Genomic DNA, 15,191 nt, shown 5'->3' with positions numbered 1-15,191 from the left:
CACTGGGCCACAAGTTGGACTTGATGATCCTGGTGGGTTCCTTCTAACTCAGAATATGCTATGGTTTTCAGACACTTGCTGCCTGTGCTGAAATTCAGGTCCTTCATAAGGCAGCAGGTGAGATACTTCCACTTGCAGTTTCTGGGATAGCTTGGCCCAGCTCCCACCTGCCTAGAATAGCTCTGGATGATCATTAAGTTAATCAGATTTAGGTGCACTGTCCTAAAAATCAAGCCAGGCTTCACCTCTCTGATGAGAACAGAGGAACAGGCAGGAGATTGTCCTTACTATGATATAACTGCAATTCCTAAGGAGGAAGTGTCTCTCTTGGAAAGAGAGGATGAAGACTGGCTCCACAGAAGCAGGCTGTCAATGACCACATGAGATTTAGTGGTAGGTGCTAATGTTTAATCCATCTGTCAAAATCCAAGGAAACTGCTTTGGACTGGGCTCCTGGACTCGGGTTTTTCCCTAGCATTGAACTACATTAGCAAGGGAAATTCTATTTGTTGGCCTAAAGATTCCAGAGTGCCTGGCCAATTTTTATTTATTTTATGAAATACTAGTTTATTTTAACTTGATTTTACCACGGACAAACATGCTCCAGAGCAATGTGAGATCCAGTTTGCATTGTCTTAAGCAAGCCACATACTGGCCAAATAGTTTCTAAATCATCAATATGCTATCTCACTTTTCATCCATAATTTCTTGTGACCAGATGACCAGGAATACTTGTCCCAGTCATTTCGCAGACAGTGATCTGGCAAGTGATTAAAATGCCTTCTTATTCATCATTTATTCAGATTATGAAAAAATAAACAATTTTACATTTGCTCAGATTTGGGAATTCTTCAAACAAATTTGCTTGACGTTTTTGCTCTTATTTTGTTCTCTGTTGTAATAGATCCATTCTGGTAGTTGTAACATAGAAAAATAATCATCCCACCAGTCTTGCAGCACATAAAAAACTGGAATTCTACATCCCCCTACTGGAAAGATATTTTGAGAATGTGTAAGGCACCACCTCGTCCTTGCTAACCGGGCAGTTTGGAAAGCAAAACAGGCTGGTACCTATTGAATTCCTTCCCTTTCTCACCTCAGCTACTGCAGAGTCCACCTACAGGAATCCCTTTTGAAGAAGCTCACCATTTTTACTTACAAAATACACATGTCAAAAAGCAGAGCACAGCATTGCTGCAGATTTTTTTTTTTTTCAGGATTGGACAAACATATAATTACAGTATAAAAAAGGTAAAAATCAGAGATACCAAATTAAGGTGATAAAATCGTCTTCAAAATCTTTATTATGGAAGAAAAATCCTGTCAAATGACTTCTGTATGCTAAAGTAAATTTTAAAAAGAAGTATTTTTAAATGAATGCCTGTTAAAATAATAAGAAAGCTGGGTATTTGTTCTGGGTTTTTTTCCTACTCAAAGATACTGTTGGTTGCAGGAAATTGTGTTGCTTTTTGTGTAAAGCAAGTTGGGACATCCATCATCATCAAGATGAATGTGTTTACAGGCATACCTGGTGGCATAGTTTGAAGCAGTATATTGTAGATATAAAACCCTGATCAAACTTAACAGACAGGAAATTTTTGTGCAGTAATTATATTTCTTTGTTCCTTACTAAAATCAGAGCTTCTGCCTGGAAGCATGCAAGTATTTAATTTTGTCACATAATTCCCTCAATTTCAGGCCATGGTAGTACCACTTTTGGTACATGTCAGCTGTCAATTCCCATTAGAACATCCAGCTATTACATGGTTTACATGTAGTTGCTTGAAGATTACTGCTGTGTGTCGTGAATTTATCACTCCAAAAATGGCAGAATAAATTGAATAGTAAGGATTCTGTATGAATTACCTCCAACCTGTGAAATGATAATTTCTGAAAGCTTAATCACGTTATCAGCTTTTTTCTGGAGAGGACTTGCAGAACACGTGCTCTAGGCAGGAGCCTTGGTGGAAGGGAGATAAATCTCCTCTGACCAAGTGAAGAGAGACCTCTACAGGTGTTTGGTTTTCCCAGTCCAAAGACCTTTGGAAACCATTCCCTGAAACTCTTAAGCAAAAGACAGTGCCCAGTGTTGAGATGCTGAGTCAGAGGAGAAGGGAGAAAATCCTGAGGGGAGCTGTGCCACCCGACCTGGTGCCACCTTCAGTGAGCCCTTGTGTGTTTCCCTGGGGAGCTCAGCCGCAGCACGGAGGATGCACAGGGGGATGTGCCAGCGAGCAGCCCCCAGACCAGCACCAGAGGGGTGGGAAGCCTTGTGGTCCAAACACATACAGGACTGTTCCTTCCTGCACAGTGCAGGGTGTGCTTGGCTCTGTGGAGGAGCTAATTAAAGGCCAGATGAGCTTTGAAACAGCCAGCTTCATTATACTTCTCTTTGAGGCACACTGGGACTCCAGTTACTTATTATTCTAACTGTTTTGTAGTATGCACCGAGGCCCCAGAGACAGCACAAACAGAAGGAAGCACACAGGCCGGCAGTTTTGCAGAACATAATTTCTGATGCTTCTAAGGAGCTCAATCCATCTGCATAGGTAGCAGTCCTTTCTGACAACACTCTCTGCTGCACCAGCAGCACAGGGTGTGACCTTAATGCAGATTTTTTTGTGTATTTTGAAAAGCATGCCATCTTTCTCCGTTACTGGAGGCTTATTGACAGAACTAAAAGCAATCTGATGGAAAGCATGAACATCATTTACAGCCATGCTTTCTGCACCAGTATTCATATTATTTTTCTCTCACATGTATCAACAAGCCTTGCATCACTAAAAATGCTGGGAAATAAATGAGAGGTAAGAGAAGAAAAATGCTAAATGGTATTTCTATGACAGACATAGCAATGGAAATGTAGAGCTAAAAGCTGCTGCTTAAGCCTTTAAGAATTGTATCATCTTTCTGTCTCAATTTCCCCAAGATCATTATGTTTTAATCTGTAAGTACCAATATTTTTCCAGAAATTTTTACTGGGCATAGATGCTGCTAAGGTAAGAACAAATTAGGAGCCGTACTTTTCACAGCAACTACATATGCCCAGAAAAATCAGGATTCTGAAGTTTCTCAAGCAAGAACAGGATAAACAGGTTGATATTGGACACTTTTCATCACAGTCATCAAGTGTAAAAATATTTATTGATGGAACTGCATACTGGGGACTACTGAAAACTAAATGTTCTGTTACAAAGATAAAAGATGAAAAGACATTACTCCAGGGGAAACAAACTAAGAAAAATAAGAACTCAAATAAAACCTGAGCAAACAAAAAGCAAAGGGTTCGGTTTTTCTAAATTTGGTTTTCTCATTGATATCTCCACAGGCTGCATGGTGTTGCTATTCCTGTGCACACACTCTGCCCCAGGAGATGTTTGGAATTGCTGTATATATCTGTACATTATTTCTGACTGTCTAGGATGTGGCTGCATCAGATAGGATTTCATAAGACCTCTGTTACAAAAACTTACTGACATGGCATTGGTGCTTGGTCTTCAGCAGGCTGCCTAATCAATCCTCGCCTTACCTGCTCAGCTGTAAAACAGATGGAATAATTTTGCCCTGGCAATAGTCAGTTTCTCTTTTCTTACATCATCTGAAGTTTTTAGGAAGGGTATTATGAGCACTTAGATAAAGGTCATTGCAAACGTCCCACAAATTTAAATAACAATCAGTAAACAAGGAAAAAATATTTTCATAACAAGATAATTACATTAATATACTCCTTGGTCATGGCCCATATTTACAGATATGCTATACCATGTATTACCATGTTCTCACAGGCTGCTTTATTTTTTAATGAGTTTGGCTAAGTAAATCCCTCTGCCACACCATCGTTAATTCCAGAATCAGCTGGAGAAAGACAGATCTGCTACTGGCATATATAGAGGCAGATCTAGATACAAGATGGGGGTTCATGCATGTGGACCTGAAGCACCAACCTCAGGGACCTGCAGGCATCCCTGGAGCATCCTCTGGAGCTAAACTACTGTGGGTGATACACCACAGATGTAACTATGTGTGATATGCCGCTGGAAAAGGCAGAAGAGGATCTTTCCATTTCCTACCCTTCATAAAATGCCAGTTTCCGGTCTGTTTAGTCTTGCTGCTTCTTTTTTGTTCTGCGTCTGGACTTCTGACCTCTCTCTCTCAGGCTGTTTTTCAAGAGAGAAAACTAAACTAAGCCAGTGTCCGTGAGAAGTGCAGGAATCTGCTGTTTCCCTACTCATGAAATTTGCATGGCTCGTGCACTGCCAGACACTGCCTGTGTTTTGTTTTCAGGGCTGTGAAAGCTAAATCAAAATATTCACTGTAGCGTACTGTGCTAAGCACAGCTACAGCACATTTCACGGTAACCGTTTACCTGGCTGCCTTCTTTCAAAAGAGGGCTGAAATTGTCATTTTTAGAAAGTAATTGCTGATTTGGGTCTGTTAGCTCCACCTGAGCACCACAAACAGCTGTGCTGGCCCACAGGGCTTCTCCAGAGATGCTTGAGGTCAGGCATCAAGTTGAGGGCAGGTGCTGTGAGGAGGGGACAAAGGAGCCGGGCACCCAGTTAGCACTGTGTCCTTTACAGAACAATGTAAGAGCCAGGTGTGTCTCAAGCTTTTGTTTCCACCAGCCTAATGTTAGGCTGCTGGAGGGGTTGAAACTGCTCCATCATGACAAAGAAAGCTGTGTTCTGTCCCCATCTATCTCTGCATGAAGTCCCTGCAAGCAGCAGGGTTTCGATCTGCTTGCGTATTTCATCTTGCAGCAACACTTCTCCATGCCAATGCCTTGGCCAGCAGATATTTGTAATGATACAATTACTCATCATTCAGAGAGCTCAGTATTTAATTGCATACTCCTTGAAATTCCACTACTCCATTTTCCTGTGGGTCCATTCATTCCAGCCCACCCTTTCCATTACTTTCAACAAAAGACTTGAATTCAATGCCATGTATGTGCTGTACTTTTTGATTTAGGTGCTAAAGGTCAGCAATGAAGTTTTTAGCACCTACAGTGATCTAAATCTAATACACTATATTTAAGAGTGCCATTTACAAAAAAAAAATACTTAAGTATTCACATAATTGAAAGATGATGGACATGGCTTGAGACATTGTGGTAGAACTGAGCATTGGTCCCAAAACCTTGCTTGAAGCTGAAGCCTACCTGGCATGGGATACATGCTTTAACCTCCTAGTTCCTGCATGCCCTGAGAGACCCAGTCCAGCAGACACTATTTAGATAATGTGACACTCAAACACTTACATTAACTGGTGAGCACTCCAGCTAACAAGCCGGGATTTACCCTCAGTCTATTTCTCTCTAATTCAAATATATCATCAGTCAGCTATCAGCTAGCTGACTGATTATTTAAATAAATTATACTGTGACATCCTAATATTTATGCATGCACCCAAAATCTTCTCCTTCAGAAGAGCTCAGCAGTGACATGAAAGCTGTTGTAATCAACCAAGGGAGTCAACAGCTAGTAACACATACCACAGCATATGCTGCTGGGGCCATTTTGCCCAAAGTACCCAATTCTGTCCAAACATACTCAGTGGCCATTGCTTATATTTCCTGAAGGGCTTTAGTAATGACCTGCATTTATAGATATCCCTTATATGGTTGTACAAGGGATACAATCTGCAAAATCTATGCTTTTCAAAGGTTTTACAGTTTAAGGCACTCTAGTAAATTTTCCAAGAAAATGTCATCTACCGTGGCTAAATGATATGTCTAAAATCCAATTAAATAACAGCCTGGCCACCCTGTCTTGTTCAAACCACAGTCAAAAGCAGAATTAATGCTCAAGCAGATTTCATATTATTATGTAGAGGATCAGAGGTCGGTACCTGCTAAAGCTCAAGGTATAAAAGTATCTGTAGCCCTTAAGAGTTTGAGTTCTAAGGAAAGACCTAAAACAATTTCAACTGCAGAGTGGTAAACCTCTATTAATTCTGTTACACAAAGCATATGGGTGTGCTGTGCCACCCAAACAACCCACACTCATATCTGTCATCCTTTAGATTTACTGTCATATGTAGAGTCATGAGTATAGCAAAAAAGTGTAATAAATCTTGTACATTCGTATCTCATGACAAAATAGGTTGATCTGTCTATGGATTGCTTTAAGGGCCCAGTAAACAGAACAGAACAGAGTGATACTTAAGGCCAGGTCTCTGTTTCTTCTAGTTAAAAATGGAAATAGGAATCCAAACTACAGCACTCAAAAAGTGGGGTAACGTGATCTCAGGATTATGGCTGGTCATGAGAAAAGAAAAAAAAGAGAAATTGCATTCCAGCCTGATTTTTCAGCCTCAGCTGGGAGTAGGAAAGACAGTTCTGGGAGCTTCCCAGCAGCTAACAAGTACAGGGCAGGGTGTGCAGGCCAGTGTGGGCTGATGTGCAAAGCCATGACAGTTTTGGAGTAGCACAGAAAGTTTCTTATATTAAGCATGAACTCAATAATTTTGCTGTATTTTTTAAACTTCATTTCATAGTAGCAAATTTGTGTTTTCTTACTAGCAAGTCATTTTACCACTCAATCTTGCTCAATGCTAAATCTATGACTAGTGTAACACTGGCTTGATGTAACACACTCTCCCCATTTTTTGAATAATTTTTCCAGAGTAGAAAACATTGTCTCTGGCACACTAAATGGAAGATTCTCAAAACCGTGTGGTGTTACCAACCCTGAAGAGCAGATGTTAGCAAATTTGGAAAAAGTGTCTTTCCCAGCAGAAATCAGCTTGAGTATCTTAAGGGAAAGGCAAGGTAATGAAAGAATGAAATGTGTGAGTCATTGTAAGATCAATCTGTGAATCTCTGCAGCCTCACAATTTTTACTTTCCTGTTCTGGATTGTTTATAAAACTCACAGAATCACAGAACCAGTCAGCTTGGGAGGGACACCAGTGGGGCACTTGGTCCAACCTCCTGCTCAAGCAGGATCATTCATCACATGGACATGGATTGTGTCAAGACAGTTCTTGAATATCCCCAGTGAGGGAGACTCTACACCCTCTCTGTGCAATCTGTTCTCATGTGCAATCACCCACATAGTAAAGGAGTTCTTCCTCATATTCAGGTGGAACTTCTTGTGCCCATCCCCTTCCTATGGAATTTTAGTTTCTGCCAATTGCCTCTTGTCCTATTGCCTAGCACCACTGAGAAGAGCTGTATCCCTTCTTTTGGAAACCCCTTTCTGGATATTTGTATACACTGGTAAGGTTCCCTTTCATAACCAAGACTGAGAAGCCCAAAGAGTCACAGAGAATACAAAAGAAAAACAATTTTTAAATTAAATTCTTAATTGGGGCATTACTTTTTACCTGCATTCCCAAGGTAATTAGATGCATTTGATCACTGCCTGAGTGCCTGTGTCTCTCCTGCCTCCAAAACATTGTCTGAACCTTTTGGCCAGTTTCAAGCAAATCACATCTAATTAAAAATTCCCAAAATCTCCTCAAAAGAAGGTGGCCAAGATGGACTCCCTGAAGTTCTTCCCGAAGGAGAAGTGACAGGGCAGGGGAGGAGCCAGCCAGTGCTCAGCTTCAGGGGATTCCTTTGTGAGAGCACCATGATGCTGACCTTCTCAGGACCTCTTTGGACAGTCAGGACATGGGGAGCTGCAGAATAAAAGCTTTTGGAGCTGCCACTTATAATTCTTCCTATCCTGGTGTTTCATATTTCATTATTATCATTATCTTTTACCTGGACTATTTATATCTCTAGCCGTAACCATTTGTTTCCAGTCCCCTGGTTCTTTAAATAAGGCTGTCTAAATGTATTACTGTCATTTTTTGCTATTATTATTTAATTTAATTTTTTTTTTTTTTGTGATGTAAGCTGCAGGCATAGCTCTAGCCATTATATGACTATTTAATTTGAAGTAGAAATGTACCTAAAATAGTTTCTCTTTTCTTTCTTTTGGGACTTACGAGTTTATTCTAAATTATGAATGCATCCAGCCTGTTTTTCATTTAAGATGTAATTGACTATCTGAATAACCTCTCAATTTTCTGTCAGTTGGGTTATACAGGAGTACTAAAGTCTTGCAAAGTGTTTATCCAAGGCTTAATTTACCAAGCTGATTTGGCTATCCTTATATGAAGGTCAATAGTCAATGGAAAAATTCCTCTTGCTGGCTCCTACTTTCAGACAGAATTAGATATTTTACGGCAAAGGGAAATATTTTACCCTGAATGATATAGGACATGCAAATCATGTTTTTAATAGGCTTAGAAACTCAAGTGATTTCCCTTGAAATGTTTCTGCAGTGGATATTTGCTAGGGTCATAACACATTTCAAAAAAGGGGATCTGCAACATTTCAAACAAAAATTTCTAGAGAGATGCCTTGGCAGAGGGGTCACAGGTATGGGTATGCTATTGTCTCTCATCTGGAAAGGAAAAAGAAAGATGCAGGCAGGCAACAAAATTCAAGAGTGTGCCCAGGATGGAGGGTAAGAGCAGCCATTTCATGTCAGGGCAAAGAACTCTCCTTGCTGTGCACATTTATCTCACACTGGATGCAAGTGAGAGAAAACATCCCAAATGAATGAAGCCAAAACTGCACATTCCTCACAATGTGCTTCTCCTAAATCTCCTGTGCTTAACTCTAAAAGTGCTTCTTAGTAAAATGCAGCAGTTGAGGAGAATAATTTTATTTATATCTGTCCTACTTCATAGTCAAATACACAATTCATTATTCAAATATTCCCTGCTCAAGATGAGGTATAACTGGGAAGGAAGAATTGCTGACTAAATAGGTCCACAACTGCATCTGTTTCTCGTGAGCAGCTGGAAGCAATGAACTGTTAATAATTTTATTATGTATTTTGTAGTTGCCAGAAGCAAGTTGGATGTAAAGCTCCAACTAACAAGGTGTATGGAGTGGAAATGACCTCCCTGTTGTTGTCTGCATCTTCTCAATAAAACTCTTTTTTCTTCCTCTCCCACTTTAATCTGTGTGAACAGCGAGTGAATATTCCTGTTGTTCTCAGGATGGAGGATCCCAACTCTGGAATCCTCTCCCATGAACCCACATGGCTGAGCCACCAAGACCGTACATCAAAAGTTGCTGGAGTGGCAACCAACTCCTACCTGTTCTTGCTTTCCTTGGATAAAATCCACAGACACTCCAGTACTCCTTCTTATCATCAAGAGCACGAAGTTCATAGTTCAGAGACAACCTCTATGGTATTAAAGTCATCTGTGTAACACCATCAGTGATTTCATGCCTTCATGAATTTCATTTCATCAGTGATGAATGGCCTTGTAATGCGTTACTGTGTCTTCAGAGATATTTGGGATGCACAATAGGTCCTTGAAGGGAAAAGGTGACAGTAAATGTCAATTTTCTTCTGGTTTTATTTCATACCCAATGGACTATGAAGTGGATTGGAGTCAATGAAGCATTCTGGACACTTGTACAAATCATGTATATACAGAAATAGGACATGTAAAATTTTTTCCTCCTAAGGAAAACATAAGCAAAAACTTTTGGGTTTGTAACTTCTTTGTTTTGATCAAGTGATCCATTAAAATAAAAAAGAGGAAGACTGCCAATTCATTCAATGACAGTTTGGAAGCACAGGTTGGCACTTGAATTTGGAAGCAACTGTGTTAGTCCAAAGTCACAGGACTGAAGACATTAGAAGGTGTCCTGTGAGATACCAAACTCCTACAAAGCACATAGAATTTAATCTATTTTTGCTCTATTTTTCTCATAATTGTAAATAGCTAAAGACACACAAGACATACAGTTAATGTCATTATTTTACTTTCTTGTGCATTGAATTCCTACATTTTGTGAGAGAACACATACAAGTAAGAACTCTGAGCCAATGCTTTGATAATTTCATCACTGTTTCAATGGAATGAAGCCGCTGGAGTGAAATAATCATGGCACCCACATCACATTTTGGAAAGAGCCATTTTCCTTTTAAGTTCTGAACAGTAAAACATGCTGTTCTGACAACAGCCATAATCACCAACAGCATCAGAATCTCAGCCTCTCTTGAAACAACAAGAAGCAAGCAGTAAGAGAAAGAACTCCAAATAAATTTAGTTGTAGAATCCAGGTATGTGTCTCATCATGGAGCTTGAATTAATTCAATTCTTTCTCCACCTCAGCAAGCAGTTTGGGGCTATTGGCAAGCAAGATGGAAGAGATGAAAGTGCCAAGTACAGCAGTACTTTTAGGCTAGCAACAGTGACAGCTATTAACACAGCACAGAAAAGCACATTTCTGCAATGAGACTACTGGGTCTAGTGACAGGGGTATGAGGGTAAAGCAACACCCTGCCCCATTCTTGCAAAACTGCATTAGGGACCAGGTTTAAGAGAAGACAATTTGTCTGGGTATGATGTTTCATTACTAAGACTGAAAAAGTTATTTTGCAAGGAATTGTGCTCTTAATGAATTTAGCTATTTCTCTTGTTCACAGACTATCCAGAAACATCTCACAATTACCTCTGATTTATCCATTGTTGTAATTTACACATCTTGTTCCAAGTCTTTTCAATCCTCTGGATTGATTCAGTCCAATATTGAAACTGCTTTAGTTAGCTGATAATAGTGACAAATCATACAGTGTTGCTGTTGTTTCTGAGTGGATTAACACAAATCATAATTTAGAGAAGATTCTACAGGGTTTACAGAAAATCTTGAAGGGGTTCAGGGAGCTGTGCAATAAACACCATGTCCTCAGGTGCCTTCTTATCCCTCATGCTGCTTCCCCAAAGGGGCACTCCCTAGTGCCTGCCAAAGAGTTGTCTCTGTAGTCAGCAACCAGCAGGATCAATCCCCAAAGGGTCTTTGGCCTTCAGGGGAAAACACGTTCTTTTCAGAAGTTCTCATCTTCTCACAGCAGATATCATGTAAGTATTCTTGTGCACTTGCAGAGCAATTTTCCACTCTCTAATTACAACGACAGTGCCCTAGCCAGAGCATTCAGAGTGTTTCCAAGCTCCCAGGACAAGACCAGCCAGACGAAGTGAAGTGGTGTGAAATGAAATGGTCCCAGATTGGGATGAATGGAAGGCAGGGTTTGGGATGGACACTGCTGAATGTGCAGACCTTCAGCTAGGCTCAGGGGCACAACTGGGCACAGCTTCCTCGTTACAAATCTGGCTATAACGATAGAATAGTAGGCTTAACTTAGCCACTGAAAGTTATTAAAGGAAAAGCATCTAATGCACTTTTAAGATCATCGCTTATCAAATTAATTCGGAATGCACATTTTAAATTTAAATATTATCATCTGAGATGAAAAATTTTGTTCAGGTCAGCTCTGTGGTAGGAGGCATTGTCAGGACATGAAGGGCTTATCAAATAGTCCACTTGCCTGCATTATGTCTGCAAAATCTGACAAAGGTAGGGAGTAATTTTGATAAATTTATCTATTCAGGATTTATGTGTATTAAGCAACTAAGATTCTATCCCTCTATTTGAGTTTTGGTACAATCATGGCCAGAAATTCCAATTTTTTTCCATTTAGAACATGATTAGTTTCAGCCTCTTGCTGATCATCAGCTCTACAGCACCTGCAATTGTTTATTCATGGAGATATTTGCCACACTTGATCAAATCATCTCTCAAACTATTATTTAAAAAATAAATAAACTGAACTTCTTAAATTCCTTGTTGTGGGAAGCAGGCTTCCTTGATTTCTGGATTATTTCCAACCCTCTTTCCTAAGGCCTCTCTAAACTCCTCCCTTCTTTGCCTAAAGGTAACCATGAAACTTGTTAAAATAATGAGATCTCTTTTTCTTCCATACCATAGAAATAACACCATTTTTTCAGTCAGAAGGAATTTAGTTGAGTCAAATTTTCCTCCTTTTTGGAAATCCATGGATTAAAAGTCATGAGTGCATTGAGGTTTCAGCTGAAAAAATACAAGAAATTAATAAAAAAATTGAAGGTTTCTATAATTCTAAAACTGGGGGTTGCATTCACTAAAAGAAGGAAATGGAAATGAAGAAAATGTTGCAAGCTGATACTGATCCCAGCTTCTTAGACATATTTTAGGCAGCAAAGGATGGATGTTTCTCATCTCACTCACTAAGTGAGCCTGCTTCCTCCAGAGGGACTCCTTTATGTCCTAGGAAAAACTGTGTCAGTTCCCAGATGTTCTCCAAATGTTTGACACAAAAGGGTAAACTAAGGACAGAGATCTTGCTGTAAATTACTTTTTTCTCTCTTTAGTGGATTTAAATGAGATGTTTATTATCGCCTTAACATTCTTACAGTGGTTTAGTTCTGTATAATAGCAAAGCCAGTACTAAGTTAATTAAAAGAGCTATAAAGTCTTAAAGAAGCCAGCAGGTTTCTGTGGGTTGCTGATCAAAGGGAAAGTGGTTCTTTTTTAAGTGTTTTTTCCTTGGTCCTTTAGAAACACTACATCTCTCTAATCACCTACAACGTTGTTATCATGATAAAATTACACAATCCAAATAATTTGAAGCAGAAAAGGTTGAAAATGGAATTCACCAAAAAAGGCAAAAAAAAATCAACTTCAGAAAATCAGACCAGTAATTTATAAGAGTAAAAACAGATCAGTCTAGAACAATAATATTCTGTAATCACAGCACTTTGACGACCTAGTTTAAGCATGAGTAACAAAGGACAGGAATTATGTGGATCAATAATTCACTTGAGTGGCAGTAATGCATTCATGTAATAATGTGGTTTGAGTCAATGACATGAAGCTATGGCTACACAGTACTTGGGACTGAGGGATTTGTGTGCCAGGGTTATACCCCAATCAGTTGTCAAGTTAACATGCACATAGATATTTTTAATGTTCAAACCAGTGAACTATTTGACTCTAATCATACTCTTACTTTACTTGCACATAATGGATTTTTTGTTTGTGTCTGTAAAGAATGGCAGCATTAATATGATCTATATTCGAAAGGAAAACAAAGCAAAATATTTATTCTTCTCCATAATGCCTAAAACAACTTTTTTAAAACACAGGCATGCTCTGGAAATATGTTTTTACTCTAAATGTTTCAGATCACCTAACTTATTTTCTGGTATGCTTTAAACTACTCTTCCCGTGCAAAGTATAAATGGATTTCTGAAGAAGGGGGGGTTTTCTGGGAGGGGGAGACAGAGAAGGTTGTAATTTGTCCTGCATATTAATAATGGACACAAAGAAAAAAGGGAAATTTTCTTAGCTTCCTGTAACATTTCCTGTAAAAAAAAAAATTATTGCATTTTTAAAGTACTATTAAAGCATTTTCCAAGGTAAGCCATAGAAAAAAACCCCACAGACTTCTGAATTTTTATTTTCATTTCTTAACATAGATAAAACATTGTGTCTGTCTCACCTACTAACCTTTTTACACAGGTATTTTAGTAAACACATAGGACATTTCTTAAAAAAGTGTTTGTGTCAGGTAAACTAAAACTTTTGTAGAGAGATCCTAAATTGAAAAGTGTTCAGTGGGAAGATTCTGAGGTACAGAAAGGCAGAAAACACTATGAACACTATTAAATCTATGCATCTGACTTATATGATCTAACAAAAGATCAGTCATGTTTTGAAAATTCTCAGGGTGTTTACTGGTTTTCTGATAAGGAATTAAGAGAAATATGAAAGTCTGAAGGGTCAGAGAAAGAAAGAATGATCAGCCTCCATGCACTTTTTATTTTGGATTCATTAGCCATTATAAAACGCTTAGCCACTGAAACCCCTTAATGATGAGTGGTTTTGACATGCCATATCAATGGGGCAGGACAGCTGAAAGATGATAAATTTAATTTACATTAAAATTGCATAGCCTTTTGTATTTTCTGTAAAGAACTGGAGGCAATTTGATTCTAGCAGAGACATCTTCCAATGTAAATCTATTTTAAGTCAGAGTGTGAGAAACAGAATTTAGGTGGTGAGAAATTTTGTGAATAATTTTTCCCTGTAAATGCAGCCCTATTTTGCATTGATAGGACCTGTCATATTACGTTGATTTTTACTGATCAGCTCCATTTCCACAAACATTCACCAAATTATTTATGCAAAATCGATCACCATGTGGTATCTTTGTACATTGTTCACTTTATTCTTTTCCCACACACTGAAATGAGGACAACATGATATAAATCCCTCATTGACTCTACACTGAGATGCTTCTCAAAAAGGTAAAAAAAGTTTGATTAGCAATAAAAGGGAATAAAAAGCCATGATTAGTGAGCATACTTCTTTCTCTGCATGATTATGATTAATGGCAAAAAAAAATGGGGGTCATACCAAAAGCAGCCCAAACACCTACGATGAAGGTAATTTTAGAAAGCATTTGAAAATAACAAATATTTAATCTGGAGTTAAGAAGATGATCTGAAGAATTCATAAATATTCTTAAGGTTGGAACTGGTGTCTTTAATGAGTTTAGATCTGTTAATCTATTTCAGACTTTGGAGTGATTAAGAAAACTGACTGAAAAAATAACTTGTGACTAGAGTGCACTGGCTGAATACTAAGCCAGACTCCTGCCATGAATGACACAGCCTTGAGTACATCTTAAAGCTTTTGGCTGCATTAGACAGAAAACACATACTGAAATGGAACTGTTCTGGAGTAATTTATGAGTAGTGTATTTTGATCTACATAAAAAAAAGGTTCACTGCAAGAGTACAAGAGGGTTGTCAGGAGAAACAAGCAGTGAGATAAGGAGAATGCCTAGAAGACATAAATCCAGTGAATGTTTGTGAGCTTTCAAATTACTGACTTTAAAATTTTTTGTTTCCTCAAAAAACAGGCTACAGTAACATTTTCTCCAGAAAGAACAAATTTTGCAAATTCACTGTAAGGGAAGGAGCTCTACTATGAGCAGTATAGGTTGAAAGGTAAAGAAAATTGTTCAGACAAACTGGGTGAAGAAAGATACTTGTTCATGCTCCAGAAAATTAACTGATATCTGCAAAATCTTAGGATAATTACCAGTTCTCTAGTATCATATACATACAGTCATATAGTAGTTACCATCTAAAATCCTTCTCTTTCCAGTTGCTCACCTAGTGGGTGTGCATGGCTAATTCCTGCACTGCTCTGCAGCTCAGAGTAACATCATGTGTGTATCCCAGGTACAGTAAAGACACACAGCCTGGTGTGTCTTGAGGTGCCTTAGGGGAGGAAGAAAAGCAGCTACCCCTGGTCACAGGTACAAGACTGCCAAGATGACTTGG

The 15,191-nt window shown here is 38.8% G+C and overlaps 1 long non-coding RNA gene across 1 annotated transcript; it reads left to right on the top strand.

The window, feature by feature from the left end:
- Positions 1 to 236: 236 nt before the first annotated feature.
- LOC147654055 (uncharacterized) lies at positions 237 to 13,274 on the top strand. Its single transcript, XR_015284385.1, has 2 exons — positions 237 to 393; positions 8,976 to 13,274. It is a non-coding gene; the product is annotated as an uncharacterized LOC147654055 (long non-coding RNA).
- The last annotated feature ends 1,917 nt before the right edge of the window (positions 13,275 to 15,191 follow it).

This window comes from Cyanistes caeruleus, chromosome 3, assembly GCF_971803275.1.
Source record: "Cyanistes caeruleus chromosome 3, bCyaCae1.hap1.1, whole genome shotgun sequence".
NCBI lineage: Eukaryota > Metazoa > Chordata > Aves > Passeriformes > Paridae > Cyanistes > Cyanistes caeruleus.
Note: the sequence above shows the minus strand (reverse complement) of the source record. Positions and strands in the feature narration are given on the sequence as shown.